Below are 22,430 nucleotides of genomic sequence, written 5' to 3' on the forward strand. Positions count from 1 at the left end.
CAATGAAAGGACAGCTAATGTGGTAGCCAATCCTGTTTGAGGGCCTACTATGTGGCCCCCAATCAGCCTGCATTCAAGCATCATGGCAGTACCATAAGGTTATTAATCAGATCTTAGAATCTTATTGCAGTGCCCAAGAATCTGAGACCCAAAGGAGAGAAAGAGAGAGAGAAACAGACAGACAGACAGACAGACAGACAAATACACACACACACACAGAGCGCTGTTTACTCTGGGGCAGGTTCTGGGTCCACCTAAAAGTTCTGTGGCATAAATAAAAAGAGAGAAGAAGGTCACAGAAAGCAAGATTTCTGGGCTTCCTCCCATGCAAGCAAAGAGCCCTGGGCCAGATGACTGGCAGACGAGAGACTATGTTCACACGTGTGGCCTCTAGTGCACAACGGCCCTTCCCATCAAGAAGCCCGGCCCAGCACAAGTCCTGACACTAGACTTACACTCCATGTACAATCTTTTGGAGGAAGGGGTCAGGGAAGATTGTGGTGGTGGTTGCGGTCAGTGTCAGGAAGGAAGTGTTTTGAAACCTCCCATGGAAATCTCATTTCTGGATAAAGTAAGGAATTAACAGCATCTCCTCTAGGTGTTGCAATGAGACCCAAGTGAGCTAAAGCACAGAGAGTGTTTCTGTAAGCTGGGAAGTGCTGTGTTTGTGAACGGGGTGGCTAATAGTCTCTTGGCCATGGCTACATCGTAAGCTGTGTGCCCCAAGCAAGTTTCCCAGCACAGGGGAGTCACCTCCGGGGCTTGTTTGCTCCTCTGCCACGTGTCACGGGAACAGGAGAAGCACTGCTGAGTTTGTTGGTCCACAAACAGGCCAGCTGCGCTCCCAGCTCTGGGCCGTGCATCTGCTGGTCCGTCCACCTGGACTGCTTTTCCTCCAGGCCTCTTCTCCCCATCCTGCTCTTCCTTTCCCTACAGACCGGGGCAGAGGCCATGGGTGCCCTGCGCAGGTCCTCCAGTACCGGGAGTGTTGGCTGCGAATGGTCCCAGCTGCCTTTCTCCAGAGAGATGCTGTTGGCTGAGGGAAGCCACCTCGGCCAGTAGGTTAGGTCCCCCACCCCCCTGCTCACCCCTTATTCGGTCAAAGCTGGACTTCAGCTGAATCCACATCCTAATCCTTTCTCAACACCTGAGTCCCAGTCTCTGCTCCTAGGGAACGAAGTTCAGACACAGCTCCAGGGAGAACCCACCTGCTGTCTCGCATCCTGTGTAGACTCTGTGCCAGGTCTTGGGGACTGATGCCTGAGATGTGCTCTGTGCCTTCAAGAAGCTTCCAGAGACCTGGGTTTCAATCTCGGGTTTGTCCCTAATCAGCTGCCTGACCTCAGATAAGGCCCTCCCTTCTCTGGGGCCCTGTCTTCCCATTCCTAAATCAAGGGCATCGGGCTGTGGGGTGATCGCTAAAGCTCTCGGCTGGCTTCTTGTCTCAAGGACTGAGGCTTCCTTTCAGACAGGCTGTCTGATTTTCACAGCATCAATATTTCTCTAATCATCACCTCCCTTCATTTTCTCTGGGGACTGAAATGAAAGCTAACTGGTTTTACTAGATATAATTTCAACATGGCCACAGTCAATACATTTGGATCAAACCAGGGTGGGGAAGAGGGCGGGAGGCCCCCCACCACATATCCGCTGCGGGCGAGACCAGGGAGCATCCCATGGCGTCCTGATACCCACCACTGCGCCTCCTACTCAAATGCCCTGAGCTCCAGATGCCTGCGACCAGCGCCCGACCGCATCCTGCCTCCTGCTCCCAGCACGTGCTAATGAATGCATCGATTTCCCTATTCTGGACCACAACAGTTATTTCAGAGATACATGCCTCCTGGTTGTGGTTATTACATCTGCCTCAAGTTGGACAGCTGGGGATGGGTGGGTGGGTGGGCAGGGTGGTCTGGGTAAGAGCTGAGTGAGGAGAAACCCAGAACAGATTTCAATGTAGTTTTCAACAGGCTGCAGGACCTCGGGCCAGCCACTTGCTCTCCGGGCCTCAGTTTCCCATCTGTGATATGAAAGTGTTGTGACAGGTCTGAGGTTGAAAAAAAAATCCTTTTAAAGCGGTAGCATGTTTTGGTTACAGGAAATGTCAGGTATGAAACCATGTGTAAAACAGATGCAAAGAAGTGGCTCTGTTTGGGATGGGGGTGGGGTGGGGGCCTCCCACTCGACCTCCTCCCTGCTCCGTGTGGAGACCTGGGTACCTCCAGGGAGCGCTAAGGCTCTGAGGGGCATAGTTTGGAAACTGTCAGGCTAGATGGAGGCAACTAGGATACTCAGTAACAGATGGGGGCTGGGGGTGGGGGACAGAAGTGGCAAAAAGAAGGGAGGGATGTTCTTGGCCAGACAGGTAACTCAGTTGCCCCTAAGGAAGTGGCCCATGTGACCACTCTTCACTGAGCACTAACTCCCCGATGCCTGAATACCTCTGCCTTTTATCCGGAACCCTCCACTCTAGTCAAGTCACAAGAGAGACGCAACCTGGACCCCACAGGTAGTTAAGTGCATTGACTCTTGGGTCAGTCAGATCTGGGTTTGAATCCCAACTCACACACCTTCTAGCTGTGTGAACTTGGACAAGCTTCTTCATTTCTCTGAGCCTCAGTCTCCTCATCTGTGAAATGGCGATAATGACACCAAACTAATGTTAGTTTCCCACAAGCACTGTGCGGTTTTCCGATTCTGTTTTAATCCTTAAAAACGGTAAGAACAGAATGCGAAGCTTCTATGGGCCACTGACTACATGTCAGTTTCTGTGCTTAATTTTAATGCTTGCGCCTTGTCTTCACAATTTCCTGGCAAGAGCAGGGTCAGCATGTTTACCTTCCAGGTGACACTCAGAGAGGAGAAGCTAAAAACTGTTGTAGGATTGGAACCTGGGTTTGTTTGGCTTCAAAGACTATGCTCTTGCTTCTACAGCAAGATCTGAAACTCTCCCAACCACCCTTGTCTGCTGTGGCTGGGAAGTGATGTATCACTGACTTGTTCTTTGTGAAAAAATGAGGTCCAGATCCTCGGCCTGGGAAAAGAAGTTTCAGGGTCATCATATGCATCTGTATCACATTGCTGTGAAATTCCTGCAGACGCAGAAGGCCGATCTCGTCCTTGCCTTTGCAGGCTGTGGCTGGTCGCTGTGGTTGATTAATTACTCCCACTCATTCAACAACGGAACCCCTTATCTGTAGCAGTTCCTGTGTTGTGTGCTGGGGATGAGGAAATCAACAAGGCACAATCCCTGCCGTCAGGGAGCTCACGGTCTAATGGAAGAAACACATAAGGGTTAGAAAATGACCTTGAGCAGTGGCAGTTGTCATGACTGAGGGGATCTGAGAGCACAGAAAAGCCTGGAAGGCTTCCTGTAGGAGGTGGATTCTCAACCTGAAACTGAAGAATGGGTACTAGTCAAAGACAGCAGAGAAAAGGAATAGGCAACATTGAGAAGCTGAGGAACCACATGTACAAAGGTGCAGAGGATGAGATGGGGAACTGCCAACAGTTCAAATGACTAGAGCGGGAGCAAAGGAGAAAGGGTGATGAGATGCCGGTGGGGAGGCAATAGTGTCCTGATCCTGGGGAGCCAGGTGGCTGCTACGTGATCTAGAGGACAGCTTCAGCCACTGAAGACTCTGTAACAGAATTCTGGAAGGATCCTTCAGGGAGCTCTATGTGGGCTGCACTGGAGCAGGGGCCCAGGGAGGAGGCTGGGGGGTGGGGTTGATCCCAGAGAGGGATGATGGCTGGACCAAGATGGTGCAGTGGAGTTAGAGGAAAGAGGTGCATTTGGTACAGTTAGGGGTTTGGATCTCTAGGACCTGGGAATTGTTGGCTGTGGGGACTGGCATGATTCCAGGGTTTTTCTGGTCTGTGTGATTGGATGGGTAGTGATGCTTTAGGCCAAGATGGGAATCCTGGAGGAGCAAGGCAGTGGGAGGGTGAATGATGGATTTGGTATGGGACATGGTGACATTGAAGAGTCAGGGGGCGATCAGGTGATGGCCGGGGAGCTCTTGGACCCATGGGCCTCAGGCTCTGGAGAGTGAGTTAGAGATGGAGATTTGGAATCATCAGCTCACATATTGAGAGAGTTTGGGATCACCCGGAAGAACAAGTGGAGAAAAAGAAGGAGGCACAAGGACTCCTAAATGGGACTTCCCTGGTAGTCCAGTGGTTAAGACTCTGAACTTCCACTGCAGGGAGCATGGGTTTGGTACCTGGTCGGGGAAGTTCTACATGCTGCGCAGAGTGGCAAAAAAAAAAAAAAAAAAAAAGAAGGAAAAAGAAAAAAAGAAAAGGAAGCCTAAACACACCTGGCTGAATTAAGTCATAAAAAGGGAAGGGTAAGAAGACCCTTTGGGAGACAGAACCCTTTTCCCGGAGCTTGTAATGTACTTCCCCAAACTGCTGCCTTTTTATAGAGCAGCACTGAAAGACCCCCTCCATCTCAGAGCACAAGCATCACGTTCTCACAATATTCTTTGAGGGCTGTTACTAAATCCATATCGCATCCAATTTCTTCATTTTACAGAGGGTAAAAAAAATATAAAGAAAATAACTGTTCATTTTGGTTACTATTTCTTTCTAACTATATTCCCTTAATGAGGCATTTGCCTGCAACACGGTCTGTTATGTATTCCGTGTTTTAGAAAAGATCTCTTGGGGAAAATAACCCAGGAAACACAATTTTTCGGCACCATCTCCTTTTATTAAGAATAATGAAAAGAAAACAAGAATCATTCTTCCAGTCAAACACACTACTGCTCCCTCTTATTGGTGTTTTTATGACAACTGCCAGGTAGTACGGGATCCACACAGTTGCCCCCAACCCAGATGTGCGCCCGTTTTACAGCCATTCTAACGATCCAGTTGCAAGTACATTAAGGTGTGTGTGTAGATAAATATATTGGATACATATATTTTTATATCGCCCATATCTGGATAAGTGTTTGGGATGGTGCAAGACCTTAAAATTACACACACACAAAATGGGCTCTTTGCCCAGAAAACCAATCATCCTTCAAAACGGGCAGAAAAAGCAAATAAGGAAATTAACCCAGCTGGGGGGAATGCAAAAGAAAAAGACTGAGGAGTGATGTTCTCAATTGGGAACTCTGCTCGGGTTTACGGATGGAGCTATGGGTTCGCCACACCCTCGCTCTGGGCGAGTTTGGCCATGTTCATGGCTGGACTGCTCCCCAAGTGCAGGAGGCTCCTGTCTGTGGCTCCAGCCTAGGCCTCCCAGCAGCACTTTGGATGTGCGGATCTAGCCGCCAACTGGACATCTTCCCTGGGGTGTTCCACAGGCACCAAAACTCAGCTGGTGTAAATCTGCACCACGTTTTTTCTGCCTCCTGTTCGCCAGTGACTTATCTCAGGCAATGGTTATCTCAGTTAATAGTTAAGGGTTCCAGGCAAGGGCCACCTCTGATTCCCTCCCCCGCTCATCCCCTTTAACCAGCGAGGTGCAAGGGCTCTGCCAGGCAGGTGCTGTGTATGTTGTGTATGTAAGGCAGGCTCCCTGCCCTCCAGGGGCTCACCACCCCACGAAGAGGCAGGATTACCCTGTGGTTAAGAGAGTAGCATCCAAAGTCAGAAACAGCCATGGTCAGGCCTCCACTCTTCCCTGGATTTGCTGCCTGATTCTGGGCGCTTAAGTGTCAGTTTCTTCACTTCTAAAATAGGGACAATAACATCAGCGCCCCTCATGGGGGCGGGTTGTCATCAGGTTTCAATGCAATAATTCGTGTAAGCCACTATCATGAGGCCTGAGCAGGGTAGGAATTTGATAAATGTGATTCCTTTTTAGCATCAGCTAGGCTGGATGACAGAGATAGCCCATCACCTCCCACATCTAGTACTCCCCCTTTTCCTGCATGGTCTTTAGTGGGGCACATGGCTTCCCAGAATCAAGGTACATTTCCCAGCCTCCTTAGTGGTTAACTGTGGTCAATGTGACTTCCGGAAAGCCTGCGTAAGAAGGTGACAGCTTCTTCACTCATTTCCTCAACCTGCTGCCTGGAATGTGGCTGTAATGGCTGGAGCAGTAGCAGCTTTCTCAGGCCATACGTTAATCAGGGTAGCTGTTATGGGTTGGGTTCCCTGGGAGCAGAAATGAAGATGGAGTTTAGTGTGTAGCAGGTTTGCTAGGGAGTGCCATTGGCATGTACACCCATGGAAAGGAGAGAGGGGAAGCAAGATTGGGCAGAGGGAGGGGTCAGTCGTGATGCAGGTGGGCCTCTATACCCTTCTATACCTTTGGTGCAATCAGTCACTGGACGTGGGCCACCCAGATGGGGCAATGGCCTTGAGTGAGCTGCTTTCTGCAGCAGAGGCAATCCTTGAAGGTGTGACCATTGAGGGCTGTGTGCTGACAGCATCCCCACAAGTTGGGCAAAAAGCCCTTCTTAGAGGAGGTGTACACTTGGGGTGTACACCTCCGTGTCCATCTCAGTAAGTCACTGCTATAAACATTTCAACATAGTAAAGCTTCTGCCTTAGAGACATGGATGGACCTAGAGACTGTCATACAGAGTGAAGTAAGTCATAAAAAGAAAAACAAATATCATATAATGTTGCTTATATGTGGAATCTAGAAAAATGATACAGATGAACTTATTTGCAAAGCAGTAGTAGAGACACAGACATAGAGAACAGACGTATGGATACGAGGGGGGACGGGAGAGTGGGATGAATTGGGAGATTGGGATTGACATATATACACTACTATGTATAAAATAGATAACTAATGAGAATGTATTGCATAGCACAGGGAACTCTATTCAGTGCTCTGTGGTGACCTAAATGGAAAGGAAATCCAAAAAAGAGGGGATATATGTATATGTATAACTGATTCACTTTGCTGTGTAGCAGATACTAACACAACATTGTAAATCAACTATACTCCAATAAAAATTAATTAAAAAAAGATAATAAAGGTTCTGCCTTGCTCATGTGACAGTGTGTCACAGATATTCTTGGTCTGGTGGTGACTCAGGGACCCAGGCTCCTTCCATCTTGTGGCTCAGACTTCTTCTAGGTCCTCAGAATCCCCTTGGTTCAATAGGAAGATGAGAAAAGAGAAGAGGAGGCTGTTGTGGGTGGTTTTGTGGTCCAGGTCTGGCAGGGACACTTCTGTCCTTTTCCTCTGGCCAGGACCTCATCAATAATCTGCACCTAACTGCAAGGGAGTTTGGGAAATGTAGTTTAGCTGTGCATTCGGGAAGATGAGGGACAGGATTTGGAGAATGCCTATCAGTCTTTGTCAGAGACTCTGATGGGAAGGACCACGCTCTGGGAAAAGCAGAGTGGTGGCCTGGAAGGAGCCTGGGTCTAGGGGACACCAATACACCCACTTTGGAAAACTTACTGTGGGCTTGGTTCGTGGGAAAGAGATATAAATGCCTACCTTTACTAAGTCTCTGTCTTGCTGTTCATGATCTAATCCTAGCTAAACAGAGAGAAAGAAAAGTGAACAATGAAGAGTGATGGGTGCTGAGACTGAGTAAATGTAAAGGAGGGATTGCTGATCCAGCCCAAAGAGTAGCGGAGGGCTTGTTGGAGCTGGAAATGCTGGACCTGAGATTTGAAGGCTGAACGTAGTTGAGCAGTTGGCAGAGCGGATGGCGAGAAGGTGCGATTCTAATCACTGACCCAGAACCAGAGCATAGATGGTATCTTGCATGAGTCTACAGGTTAAAAAAGAAAAGCTTTTTCGATGGAACCTCACGAGGCAAGAAGCTCCTAATGAGATGGGAAGGATGCCGGTTTTGCTCACCTGGCACAGAAGAGAAATGAATAAATCAACGAACTTGTTGGTGTGTGAACAATTTCTTGATCAGCCCCCTCCCCTAAGCAATTTGGCAATCCATCCTTCCCCTAGGCGCCCAGAATCTTCCCTTCCTTACCTATTTCAGCGTACATATGACGCGGCACTCTAATTACAATTTGATGCACCTGATTCTCCACTTGACTTCAAGGTCAAGGACTTTGTCCCAGTCATCCTTATGCCCTCAGCATCTAGCTCAGCCTGGCACGTGGAGTCCTAAACAAATGTTTGCTAAATGAGTGAACAGACATATTCGTCCCTTGTGTCACAAAGGGATAGAAAATCATTCTGTGGTTGAACTGAAATCCTTTTCCTTCCACCTTCCTCTAGTTCAACTCAGTTCCTCAGACATTTATGGGGTGCCTGTGATAGTGTTAAAACAGATGAGACCTCCAACTGGGTCTGGGTTAAAGACAAGCCCCCCCCCCCACCTCCCTGCCCTTTGGAGGTTCCCCAACCAGCTAGCTTCTTTCCAAACAGCCGTCCAGGGAAGAAAGACAAGATCTTGTTCACTGGGTTTCCACTGGCTCCTTATGTGAGGCCCTGAACCTGCCTGGCCCTCAGACACGGGATGCTGGACCAGGGGTGGTCCAGCCCAGGCAGAGGAAATCATCCTGTCCTCTGAAGTGCTGCTGAGTCATTGCTGCTCCTAAGCTTTTGAGTTGGAAGTTTCAGATCTGCCCTTCACCAGTGTATGACACTCTGACCCAGGGTACCACTTCCCATTCATTCATTCATTCATTCACCCATTCATTCCATTTCTTAAAGCAAGCACCAGACCAGACTTTGGTCAGTTGAGGGGGTGGTGTTCAGGGCCTTGGAGATAAGCAGCGGAGAAAAAGAGTAATAGCTGCTCCACCAACAGTGGCCCTCATTCTTGCCATGCACAATGGTTTTCTCCTGCAAGCACCTGTGATGCTCTACCTGCAGGCTGGCTCTGGCTGCTGGCACACCTGTACCCACATGTGACAGTGTTGGGGAGTCACCAAGTACATGTGTATAATTACTCCAACTTCCTCCTCCATCAAATGGGACCCCTCTGGGGCATATTCTTCACTGTCTTCCAGGGGTCCCCAGGGGGACTGAGCCCCAGTTGCCTACAGTGGTACCCTGCTCATCAGTGTACCTTCTTCTCTTTTCCCCCATATCCTCTCCCCATCCCTCCGTGGAAGCTTCCTGAGATTGCCTCCTAAACCAACTACATCCACTCAAATCATTGCTGCAAGGTTTGCTTTTGGGGGAACCCACCCCACATAAGATACAGAATACCTGTCCTCATTAAACTGGTCCTCTAGGTAACAAGACAGTGGAGCAGGTGCTGGGATTGGGGGAGCACAGGAGCCAAGAGAACACACAGTGTGGGGACAACTTTGGTCCCAGGAAGTTATTTTTTTTTTAAGCTCTTTATTGGAATATAATTGCTTTACACTGTTGTGCCAGTTTTTGCTGTACAACAAAGTAAATCAGCTGTGTTTATACATGTATTCCTATATCCCCTCCCTCCCGTGACTCCTTCCTATCTTCCCTATCCCAGCCCTATAAGTCATCCCCCATCATCACCAGGAAGTTCTTTTGCAGCAAGTGACTGTAAGCTGAATCCATAGATTTGCTCAATTTTTTTCCTTCCGGTTTCTTCTGGCTGCTGCACCCAGTGCCGCAGCAATAGATGCAAACAGCTCCCCCTAGAGTTGTGCAGCACATTCTATGGGATTCCTCCTGATTCTCTTTGGATAGAAAAGGGGGTTAGGGGAGAACTTGTGCTGTCTGAGGACCTGCTGGGTTGCAAGCGCTGGTCACGAAGGTGATTTACAGAGGCTGTCTCATCCAGTTCTTAGGTCAGTCCTTAGAGGCTGGATCGTGGTTCACATTTCAGAGATGAGGGAACAGGCTCATCTCTGGGGCCTTCTTGCCCAAGAGCACACAGCCAGGCAGGGCCACAGTTCTGCCCAGGCTGAGCCCAAAGCTCACCTGACTAACAGCCTCTGACACCAGCTCTTGTGCTGCTCTTGGCATAGGTGCTTGAAGATAACCTCGAGGGAAGGAATTATTCTGACTTTACTGATAAGGCAACTACAGCAGCTCAGAGAGCAGCAGTGCTGGGTGAGCTGGGCCCTGAACCAGCTCCCCGCCTGATTCCGGGTCCTCTGCCCTCTCCTCTCCATCAGGCTGTGAGTCAGATGGAAGGCCCAGAAGACCGCCCACCAAGCACAGCACCCCACCGAGCTGGGGAGGCTCCGGGGCGTGAATGATGCAGCAGTGTAGTTTCATGGTCAGAGCACAGCCCTGGACTTGGACTTCCTATATTCACATCTTAGCTCCTAAATTGACAGTATGCTTTGGACAAGACGTTTACCTGCTCTGTGCCTCAGTTGCCTCATCCATGAAATGGGGATAATAATAGAAGCTACCTCATGGGTTTGTTGTGAAGATTAAATAAGAAAATGTAAAGAAACGTGCCCAATGGAGTGTCCGAAAACTTATATAATCAGTAAAGCCCTATGGCTTCAATTTGCTTAGTATTTGGGAGGAACAGACACTGAGACGGGATAGTTACATGATTCCATTTCACCCTCATGAGTCGGTGAGGTTGGCATTATTAATCCCCTGTTTTGCAGAGAGGAAGCCCGAAGCACAGAAACGTTAAGTAACTTGGTTATAGTTGCACAGCTGGGGGCAGAGCTGAGTAGCCTGACTCATAAACTGGATCTCCTCTTCCATAGCACATCCTCCTCCTTGGTCCTGCATGGTCTGCAGCTGCCACTTGAAGTCTGATTCAATGAACCCCAGGCTTGTCTTTGTCCTGTATGTCAGCGCCTGACCCAGCATCCTCGAGGCATCTGAGGACAGCTAGGCGATTTTTCTAAGTAGCACCCCCGGCTCCTGTAGCAGATTGCTTCTCTCGTCTCAACCTGGGCTGCCGGCAGGACTGGCCAGAGCCAGAATCGTGCTGTCTCCATCCCAAGTCCCAGACTGCACAATCTGGTCCTCATTTCCACTGCTGCCCATCTGCAGGGACCCCTCCAAAGTGTTTCCGTCGGGGAACTCATCCCACCCACACCCCAGACCCATCTTCCCATTTGGCCAGCGCTTCGTAACGTACCCATCTTTTAAACTCTGGGCCCTGCTGTAATATTAAGGCAGTAATTTATACACTTGGCTCCTGAGCTCCCGGCTGTTTCAGAGGCATTGATCACCCCGGAGCACTCATACATGATTCAGGCTTACTCCTCCAACTCCTCTGCCAGCTATTGATTCCAATGACATTATTTATCAATTACGAAAGGTTTATTCCTCACTCGCTCCCGCACAAAAGAATCTGTGCATTTATTTTACAGCATGATTTATTGACACGTCACCATGCATTACATGGAAAATTGAATTTTTGGAGGCTGGAGAACCTTAGGAAATTTCACAGGTTCAATTAGACAGGAGAACATCAAAGAGTTTAATGATACAAGTTTTCATCCATTTGCTGTAGCACTGGGAGAGAATGGGCCCGGGGGGCCAGGTCAGCTCGGAACCCCAAATCACTCAGGTGTGCACCTAAGGATGAAGACCTCCTGTCTGGAACCCTCCGCAGAGACTCAGCTTGGGGCTTCTAGTTATGACTCTTGAAGTCAGAATATTTCTTTAAGGTGGGTTAACCCTTTGATCCTAGAAGAATCAACCTTTCCTTGGGCAGATCTCTCCTTGACTCTTGGTAGAAGGAAGCAGGGCCATCCGTGGTGGTGAGTCAGCATAAGACAGAAACGTGACATAATGTTTAGGGCCCATTTCCGTCATCTTCCTGCCCATCAGACCCCAGCTCAGTTGCACATTCTCAGGGGAAGACGTCACATACCTTCCAAGGCGGATTGGGCCCCAACTACAGGCTCTCGTGACACTTTCCACCGTCCGTAGGTATATTGCTGTGATTATTTGATTAACGTCAACTCTCCCTTAGACGGGGGCTCCTCAAGGGCAGATCATGGGGCTGTTTGTTGTCAGTTTGGCAGGACTACCATTCCCATCCACAGCCGGAGACTTTGTTTCCCAGAATCCCTTTCTCTGCAGGGCTGGGGCTAGAGTTTGCCAGTGAGAGGAGCTTGCAAGAGCTTTGGGTGGCAAAGTAAAGCAAAAGTCGCTGTTGTCGCAGTGGTGGGAGGTGGTGGTTTCCTGCACCTCTCCCACGTGGCTTCTTAGACCTCCCCATGAAGTCTGGCTTCTCCACCTGTTCCAGCATTTGGGGCTGAAATTTTTAGTGCCCGCTCCTCTGATTCTCCAGCCTTCTATACCTCCACTCCGCCAGCTCCTCCCACACGTGTGTGAACCCAATTCCCATACTAAACCCTTTATTCCCATCATACTTATGGTGGTTCCATTCTCCTGCTGGAGCTTCAGACTGACACAGCGGCAGAAGTGTCCGCTTTGTTTTCCTTGTATTCTTTGGGGCCAAGTGTGTAGTAGATGTAATGTGTAATCAAATATGTTACATTTAATTGATGAACAAAGACTCTCCCTATTCTCTGACTGGCTAACTCCTGCTTGGTCTTTAAAGATCACCTCCTGCAAGGTTTCCTTGATTCCAAGTGTGGGTCAAGGGTATGTCCTCTGGGCTCCTACTACTGGAGCACATTTTGTGCTGGGTTATAAGCATCTATTTACTTACTGATCTGCTGCAATAGATGATGAGCTCCTTAAGGCTAAGGATAAATCTTAGTGGCCCCTGTTGCTCCAGTGTCTAGCACAGGAAGAGTGTCTAGCACAGGAAGAGTCCTCAATAGGGGTTTATGGATGGACTCCATGATTTATTTGCCTGTCCATCACTGTTGGGTGTAAGAACCGTAGGTCTCGGTTACTAGACCCTTTCACATCCATCCTCTTAGTTGACCCACACGATAAATCCCTAGGCTGGGTAGGTGGTGGCTTCTGTGTGGGGGGAAGATGTTATAGCATCAAGTGTGTTGCCCTCCTCTGAAAAGCAAAACTCTCAGGGCTGGAGGTGAGGGGTACTATCCTTGTTCAGGGAGCACTCCACAAACCAAAGCCAGACAGACTTTGGGAAAATGCATTAGAAAATCAAAAGAGGAACAATTAAAAGTTATATATTTGGATACATAATCAGGCAAATTGAGAATTAAATAAGCAAATGGGATCTCCAATTTTAGAAAGCTAAAATTCAGCATTAAAATCGGTGTCTGAGATGTTTGAAAATGACAGATCACTTGCATCACTAGAGCTACCATTTATTTAATCAGCCCTCTATTTCCTAAAATGGGCTAGAGATTAATTTATATCCCTTTGTTACTGTGATAAAGACACACGTCACTTGCTACAGATACACTTTAAGGAACAGATTCATTCCCATAAGGCCAGCCCGGAAGCACATTTCTCTAAAGTGAATTAGATTTTCCCATTGATTTACATGATTAAATTAAAGATGTGTTCTCATGGGAAAAGTTGACCAATAAATGAAATTAAAAAATTTTTTTAGCACAAGAAAGGAGTAGGGGGAGAAGTTGCAAGACATTGTGGTTGCGGTGGTTCATTGCCTGCGTCAAGCTGGCCGGGGGCTGTGGTCCTCACCACGCCAGTTACTTCCTTTGTGACGTAGTTCTTTATAGTGCATAAGGCATTTCTTTTCAAAACTCTATAAATTGAGAGGAGTCAGCCAGAAAGGGTAGCCACCATTTATTGGGTCCTTATTCTGGGCTGGTTACTAAATGAGGCGCTTTTTAATATTTAGACGCACCTTCTGATGGAGCTCTTATTACCTTTATTCTAAAGACAGAGGCTCTGAAGTTCAGAGACATGAAGCCATTTGCCCAAGTTTCTAGAGTGGAGTCTGACCCCAAAGCCTATGCTTTACTAGCTTCGTAAGGATGGGAAGCCAAGGTAAAAATAATCCAAAGCCACAGACAAAGAAACAATTGGCTTTCTGTTTCTCTTTTGCATGGGATCTTGCCACCATACTTAAATATGGGATTATCAATTGCCTGTAAATCCCCCAAAATAAAACAAAGCGGTTGCTTTGTGGGTGCCTGGTCCAACAGGCATGATGGCTGTCTGCTTGCAAACCCCTGTTTCTGCCTTTAAGTGCTGTGGTCTTCCTGACCCTCACCAGGTGCTGGCAGTTCTCTCGTCTCTGGAGAAGCAAGGGAGCACCACAGATGGGCACAGAGAGCAGCAGGAGTCCTGGGTTTCTATCCAGGATCTGCCTCTCCCTAGCTTTGTGGTCTTAGGTAAGCGCCTTTCCCTCTCTGGGCCTCAGTTTACCATCTGTAAAATGGGAGGGCGGGGTGCTGCACTGGAGATGTTCTTGAAGGCCAGCCCCGCCCCAAATCTGATTCTTTTTATTCCTTTGAATTCTTTCTGACTGCTCTCAGCATTCACACAAAACCAAGAATTGACCGTAGGCATGGAAAGAAATTGATTGGCCATTTTGTGTATTTAACGGCTGGCATTTAAGCTGAGAGATATTTCAGGTTAAAGAATGCTGTTTGCAAACATTAAAAATAATACCATAAAAATCAAATATATGCAGCCTGTACACACACCAGCACCAAATCAAGTACACAAACAGGAGCCGGGTAGCATCATTATAAACTCCTGATTGAGAACAAAGCCTCAGCAGTTTCAAAGGCAATTTTCACACAACATTTGATTCTCTTCATGCTTTTCTTGTGATTCGAATTAGAGAGGATGATGGCTTTTTTTTTTTTTCAGTGAGATAAGCTTTTTAGGAACATGAATTTTGATGTTTAGGCTCAGATTGAAATTTCTGAATCAAATGCATCGATGGGAAATGTGAGTTTGTCTAGAAAACCCCAAAGATGGAGGCAGAGCCTGAAGTCTCATATCGTATAAAATTAGTTTATAAAATACTTTCACATACTGTGTCTCAATCAATCTTCACCAGGACCTTGTGAGGTAAAGTAATACAATCCCATTCTATAGAGAGAGAAACTGAGATTCCCGAGGAGAAGTGATTTTTTCAAGTCACTAGTAATTGGCAAAGCTGAGACTTGACTCAAAGACATCTGACTCCAAATTCAGTGTCCTTTCAAATGAAACAATATTCATTTAATAAAGTTTTATTGTGTTTACTATATTCTGGGTATTGTTCTAAGTTCTAGGTGATAGAGTTCCTGCTCTCAGTAAATTTACATATGAGTACTTCATACGAGTAACTCCATCCTTGCCAACTGATGCCAAACATGCCCCGCTATCCTCAAATTTCTTGAACCCTTGTCTAGAAAACAGAATTCGCATACTGTTCTTTGTCTTAGAGATAGCATGGTGTATGTGCTATTGGATTAGAGAGGAGTGTGATGCGTTGTGAATGAGGAGAACTTGAGGATCACATTGTGCAGGGCTTGTGAGCCCCTTTGGGATTTGGGACTTCACCTTAGATAATGAGCAGCTGTGGCCATTGCTCTGCTCTGGGAGGATCACTTTGGGCAGTGTGGTGGGTGAGCTTGGGAAGGAAGAGGGGCGAGACAGAGGCAGGGAGGCTGGAGGGATGCTATTGCAATAATCCAGGTGAGGGATGAGGAGCCCAGGCAAGGCATTCGTGATGGAGGTGGAGAGGAGAGGGAAGACTCAAGACTATCCCCAAGTTCAACTCTATGGGACTCGCTGACATACTTGATGGGAGGGGAATGAGAATCTGGGGTGACTGCCAGCTACTGGGGGTTTGAGGAGGCTCAATAAATAGCACCTTTCCTCCTTCTTAAGTTTTGAATCAACTGGGAAATAAAGCAAGAGGTAAGCAATATAGAAATGAAAACACCACTTTCATTAGTGTTAAAACTGGTGCTGGAGATTGTGGCTTGCATGTCAGGCAAGAGTGTTTCTTCATCCTGCAACCTAGGAATCAGGAAGTCCTCTGTACCGTGCAGCAATGGGAGCACCTTGTTTCTGGAGGCGGCTTGCTTCCAAGAGGAAGGAGAGAGAAGAGTCTAGGCTCCACATGCCCCTTGTACCCCAGGGGTGGAGTGAGTGATGGGTGGAGAACAGGCAGGGAGATTGCACTATGGGGCTTCCACGTCATGGTAGCAAATAACAGGAGTGGGAGAAGCTTGGATTTCCAATTTGTGTCATTTGCTTAGATGGCAAGCACGGGGTGAAGGGGACACTTGGGGAGACTTTGGGTTTATGAGGCTCTGTGTCATCCACTGAAGATGGCTGGTGAGTGGCTGCATGTGTAGGGTGCAAAGCTTGGGAGAGATTAATGTAGAAGCTGTGGATGGACTACAGTGTTTGGAGTTATGATATAAAGGAGCGTGGCTGGGCTGAGAAATGACACTGCTGAAGAAGGAGAGAAGAAGGTGGAGGGCAGAATGGGAGGGAAAGAGGATGAGAAGAGGAAAAGCCACCTGTGAAGGAGGCCAAGGAAATGTAGACAGGAGATGAACGGAATACAGGAGGGTGTGGGATCAACAAAGAAAAAAAAAAGAGTTTGAAGAAGGAGCAAGAGTAGATCGGGAGCCCTAGATCCTGAGTGATTTGAATTTGAAATCTATTTCTATCATTTTCTAGCTATGAGATCTCCAGTTCAGTGCTTAATAAATGGTAACCATGATGATGCTGATGATGGTGACAAGGATGATGAAGATTTATGGGTGTGGTTATAAAGCGTTGTAAGAAATAGGAAGATCAAGCTGGACGAGGTCCAAGAAAAGATCCATTTGGGGGAACAAGACTAATATTCAAACAATTAGATTTCTTTCCCATAACCTCACCTTTTACTTCCTTTACATACTTGTTCCAATAAGAAAGTTAAAAAAAAATCCCCAAACTAATATTACAGACATGGAGGCGGATGCATAGGTAAGGAAGTTATTAAAACCGCCTTGATTTTAATAAATTTACCACCAGGTAGCAATCTCTCAATGTCGCCTCTTTCCAATTTGCATGTGTAACTGGCATCTCGTTAAAACATCATTAAGAAGTTGAAAACCAGGAAGACATAAACAGATGCAGAGAAGAAACAGAGGGGGTTGGGGGATGAGGCTGTGGGTAGTGAAGGAGGGGGCTCCTTGCATAAAACACAAGACATGCAACTTGGTTATTCAAACCCAACCTGATTAACAAGTGAAGGGAATCAGAGTATACAGAGATACTGTTTACAAATTGGCAATTACAAGACTTTTGTGAAAGCTTCATTTTCCTGGAATGATTGGAAGTTGCAATAAGAGCTACTGTCATTTTTCCTCAGCTGGCCCATCATTTACGTATGCAGGAGAGCTTTTTTTTCAAGGGATCAACACAAGAGGTCAAGCCCCATTGTGACTGGACTTAGTTCTGGTTCCTTTTCTGTGACCAGATTAACTTTTCATTTTACTTTTTTGGTGTGTGTTTAAGTATGATTTGTTTGCTTGTTTGTTTGTTTTTACCATTATAAAAGTGATACATAGCTACCATTGAAAAAAATCTATATGGTTTAATAAAAAGAACTCAAGCTTCAGAGCTGGGCAGGTGTAAATCTGCTTCCAGTTGGCTGCTTAACTGCTGTGCGACATGGGAGCTAGTTTCCTCATCTGGAAAATGGAGAACATAGTTTGGGGAGGATGAAATGGGAGGGTGTTGATGAGATGCTGGCATATGGTACCAGGTACAGACAGTAGTGCTCAGTATATGGTAGTCAGTGGCTTACCCATTTCCTTCCTGTCTTCCTCCTTGAAATTCTTTACTGGCTTTACAAACTCTGATAAACACCAGCAAACAGAGCCTTCTATAATCTGTCCCTAATGTATCTGTTTGATACCCTTCTACATAAATATCCAAAAAGACAAGTTTTTGTGTGTGTATATTTCATTGGTCTGAGCAGGCTAACTCTACTGAAACCACCCCAACATTTGAGTGGCTTAGCACCGAATCAAAGATTATTTCTTGCTCATACCACAGTCCAAGATGGGATGAGGATGTTGCTTTGCTCCACGTAGTCATTCAGGACCCAGGCTCTGTCCATTGTGTGGCTCTGGTCTTCTTTAGGTCCATGGAGTTCTCTCCGTTCACCCTGGGAAATGAATAAGAGTGAAGACATAAATCACTCCTATTCATAGTCAGTTGGTGAGAAGTAGTCACATGGCCCCATCAAGATGCAAGGGATGCTGAGGGTTGTAGTTTGTCAGTGATTCCTGAGAAAGGAGAACATGCAGATGGGTGAGTTCTCCCAATCTCTGCTCCATGAGGAGCTGCAGCATGCAGGTTCCAGTCAAATAACCTAGAAAGGACCCTAATGGACTTGTCTTCAGTTGTGTATACACCCTCCTTGATAAGAGTTTCCTGGTACTAGGAATGACATCCCCCAATTCCAGCCATGTGACTCAAGTGAGAGAGAAAAATTCCTTTTAAGAAGGGAAAACAGTGCTGCGTAGATGAACACAGCTGCTGACCACTACCACTGAGATGTCCGGCACCCAGCTGGGGGGTCTGCAGGATGGATGTGTGATGGGTAAAGACATGATCCTCACTCTCAACACGTCCACACTGACCAAACCGTTAGGGAATGTTTCTGGCTATAATCAAGGGCCAGATGATACGGCTTATCTTACAAATGCAAATTGAATTCAAAGAAGAAAGAGATGATGGTACAGACGGAGCAGCCACAGTGTGGCTAAAAAAGGATCTTTATATAGACAGGAGACCATCCCCATGTGACCCTGAGTGAAACGATCAGCTCAAAGACCTGAGTCTCTTTCATTGTTAAAATGGCAGCTAGTTCTACCTACATCACAGCATGGCTGCAGGGCGTAGGAGAAATATTACATGTGAAAAGTTCAAAAGAAATATATTTGATCATGGTCGGTGTTCAACGAAACCTCATGGAGGAAGTAGAATGTCTGGAGATTGAGGGAATCACGGGCACAGGGCAAGTAGGCAGAGAAGAGTGTGTGTGGGGGTGCATCCCAAGCTGGGGATGGGGTGGAAATGGGGCTGCTGGGTGGGGACAATGGAAAGATTAGGCAAGTGGAAGAGACTCCTGGTATGGACCTCAGCCCACAGTGCTGGGTCTTCCCATCTCTTTTGGTTGCCCAGTCCCCCTCAAGACAAGAATTTGGAATCCAGGCCAGGTGATTCTGCCTGTGCACCGTGATTCTCCCTCTTTTCATGGGCAGGCAGCAGGGAGATTTATAAACCAGGGGCCTGGGCTGCTGCCTGCCTGGAGATTAGTGTAAATTTGACTTAATGGGTCTCTCTCTACACACATACACACACACACACACACACACACACACACACGTAAGATGCTGATCCTCAGACTCTGCAGGCTGTTGCATCCTTTGTATATAACGACTTTCATATACAAGGTTCATAATTCTCCTCCCGGGCACTGGGGCAATGTCTCGTGAACTTGGACCCTGGAAATGTGAAAGCTAATTGGGGCTGAACGACTCTACTGTATGTATCCAGCAGACAGAGAGGAGGGTTGTACGACACTGCTGCCTGTCTCAGACTTGTCCCAGTGCTTCCTGCAGATGCCTGTTTCCTTCCTCGCTGCCATCCTGGGAGGATGGGTAACATCCCCATTCACTGCAGAGGACTGCGAGGCTCAGAGCTCTAGGACAGCTGGTTTTAAAGCCCACAAATATACTTGCAGATTTTTGCAGAGTGCCTTCTACGTGTCAGGCATGCACTGTATGTTGCCTGTAACCCTCACAAAAGTGCTGCAAGGTGGGAGTTTTTATTCCAATTTTATTGATGAGGAAACTGAGCCTCAGAGAGGAAGAGATTTGCTCAAAGTCACACAGTGAATAAAAGACAAAGCTGGAATTTGAGATCAGATCTTTCCATTATTACCAACAAATACCAGAGACAGTGATCACTTTGGTTATGAATGAGACCAGCAGCTAACATTTACTGCACACATGCCCTGCGCCAGGCAGTGTGCTGAGTGCTTTTACAAACGTGACCTAATGTAATTCCCACAACTATTCCAGGAGGAAGGAACAACCACTCTTCTGTGCCTTTCACAGATGTGGAAACTGACACTCAGTCACTTGAGTTAGTACCTTGCTGGAGGTTTCCCACAGGAAAGTGGGGGCAGGCTTTGAACCCAGGCTTTCTGTCTGGCTCCTTCTTCTGTAGCCACTGCACTAAACCGCCTTGTTAAAGGTGATTGTTACATTCATGTGATTTTACATGTACTTTGTATCCCACATAACTGTTTTACAGGTAAGTGTAGGAAGATTGGTGACAACCTTTTAGCTACTCTGCTCTCAGTTCTCTATAAAAGTTACCTCCCCTGAGAGCGCACTGTAGTGGAGATGGAAGTTGAAATAGAAAGTTGTACACATAAACTTATATAGTATTAACCAATGTTACCTTAATAAATTAAAAAAACATTATCTCAGCTAATCATCACAATGACTCCAGGAAGTGGAAACTCCTGCTGTATCTATTCCATAGATGGGAAAACCAAGGCTCAGAGAAAGCAGAGTGACTTAACCCAAGCCACGGGGCCAGGGTTCAAATTCAGACAGGTCTGCCACCAGGGGTGTTCTCTCCCCTGTACATTGCTGCTTTGTGTTTTTCACCCATGTCCCTAACTTGCTTCACATTGGACACTGCAGTTTCTTACCACCTATCGACTGAACCAAAAACAGATCATTGTTTCCACCCAAGCATCTCAATGAGATGGTTACAAAGGCTTCTGGGTTACAAAGACTAAAATTATATTATCTGGCTTTAAATCCAGATAAAGAAGACTTTCCAGCAGCTAGAGTTGTCCAACAATAAGCAGATTATTGAAGAGAAAGTGAGCTCCCTGTTCCTGAAGGCACACAAGGGCTGCTTTTCAGGTGTTGCAGAGGCTAGGGAAGGGGTGATTCAAACGTCTAAGGGTTTGACTGAATCACCCCCATGTAATTGATTCCAGCTTCATCTTATTGTTTAGAGGCTCGCAATGAGTACTTCCGCTCAATGGGTGCATTTCATGTTCCAAGCTCTATGCTAAACATTTTTCTCGTTTGATTCTACTGTCAGCTGGACTTACCCTGCTCCTTAAGAACTGGACAAGATCAGATAGACCACATGCTTGTTTTATGAGTTCTGGCAAGTCCAGCGCCCTCCGCCTGGTTTCCGTGCGTGTCTGGAGCAGGGCGTGTGTGGTGGGGTGAGGGTTCACATCCTCCAGAGTTTCTGTTTACACTGAATTAGGTCCCTTTTGGATGGGCTTTCTGTCTGCACCTATTCCTGTTCCAAAATATAGATCTTAGATCCACCACTCGATTTCCAGAAAAATTCGCTCTTAGGCATGGGGTGCAACGGTGTGCAGCCACAGAGCTGGCTTCTGCTATAGCAATGCACACAGCAAGAGATACTTGTGGTTCCCATTTTTAAAACTTGTGACTGCCCTGCTCTTGGGCACTTCCCACTGGCCCTTCCACCTTATGGAGTGTCTGCTGAAGCTCTCTAGCTCCTTTCTTCCCGTCTCTTTCCCCCTTTCCCTACCAAACAAGCAGACAATTGACCACCCAAATCACATGCTAAACTGATCAGCCAGCCAGTCAGCCAGCCAGCCAGCCAACCAGTTAACCAACTAACCAATCAAATGCCTATCATTTTCAAAAAAAGAACCATCACATGACATGCCAGGTCAAACTCCAAAATAAACAATAGGAAGGAAGGAAGGATGGAAGGAAGGAGGGAGGGAGGGAGGAAGGGGGAGAAAACAGAGGAAAAGCAGTTTCTCCTTTACTCTAGAGAGACATTCCATGCTCCTTTGGCCTTGAACTCCAGGCCTGCCTTCTGGTCACATCATACCTAAATAGCTCATCAAGCTTTTTTCGAACATTCGCATTCACACTTACTGGGAACCCTCTGTCGAGCACTGTCAGGCACGTCAGTTTTTCAAACCTACACCATCTCCTTTAACCCTGATGATGCCCCTGTACGTAAGCGCGACTAGGATCCTCATTTTCTGAATAAGAAAACTGAAGCCGGGAGAGGGGAAGCTTATCCAAGTTTGCATGGCTGTTGAGGGGCAGAACCAGCAGGGGACCGAGGTTGGTTGACTCATAAATCAGAAAGACCGCAGCCGCCGGGGCCCCCTGAAATCTGGCGCCAGTTTTTAAGGTGGCATTTTAAAACCTCCACCAAGCCTGTGTTGTCTCGTTTTCTCTTTAGGGCAGCCCTGCACGTAGGTATGTTTATCCCCATTTCATAGTCTCACAAAACCGGGACTCAGAGAAGTGGCTTGCCCAGGGTCCCAGCCCCCAGGATGTGGTATAACTTGGGGTTTGAATCCAGATCTCCTTGACTCTAAAATCCTGCTCTTAACCTCTCTGTGCTGTGCCTGCCTCCCGGAAACAGAGATTAATGCAGAGATCCAGAGGGGCTGGCTTTGAGGGGATGGGGTGAAGGGGTGGGAATCAGCCGTGGAAATGGATACTCAAGTGATAAATTCTACCACAGGACTTTTTGGCCTGCAAGCATCTCAAGGAGGCGTGGCTAGCTCTGTTGCCCTCGGGAAGCCTCCCAGAGGAGGTGACCCTGGAGCGAGGTTCAGTAGAGTGACTGGAAGTTCACCACAGGGACACCTCTAAGGAGGAAAGGCCATTCCAGGCAGAGCAGCTCCCCCAGGGGATGACACAGCCTCATGAAATAG

The sequence above is a fragment of the Hippopotamus amphibius genome, chromosome 2 (genome assembly GCF_030028045.1).
Source record: "Hippopotamus amphibius kiboko isolate mHipAmp2 chromosome 2, mHipAmp2.hap2, whole genome shotgun sequence".
NCBI classification, from domain to species: Eukaryota; Metazoa; Chordata; class Mammalia; order Artiodactyla; family Hippopotamidae; genus Hippopotamus; species Hippopotamus amphibius.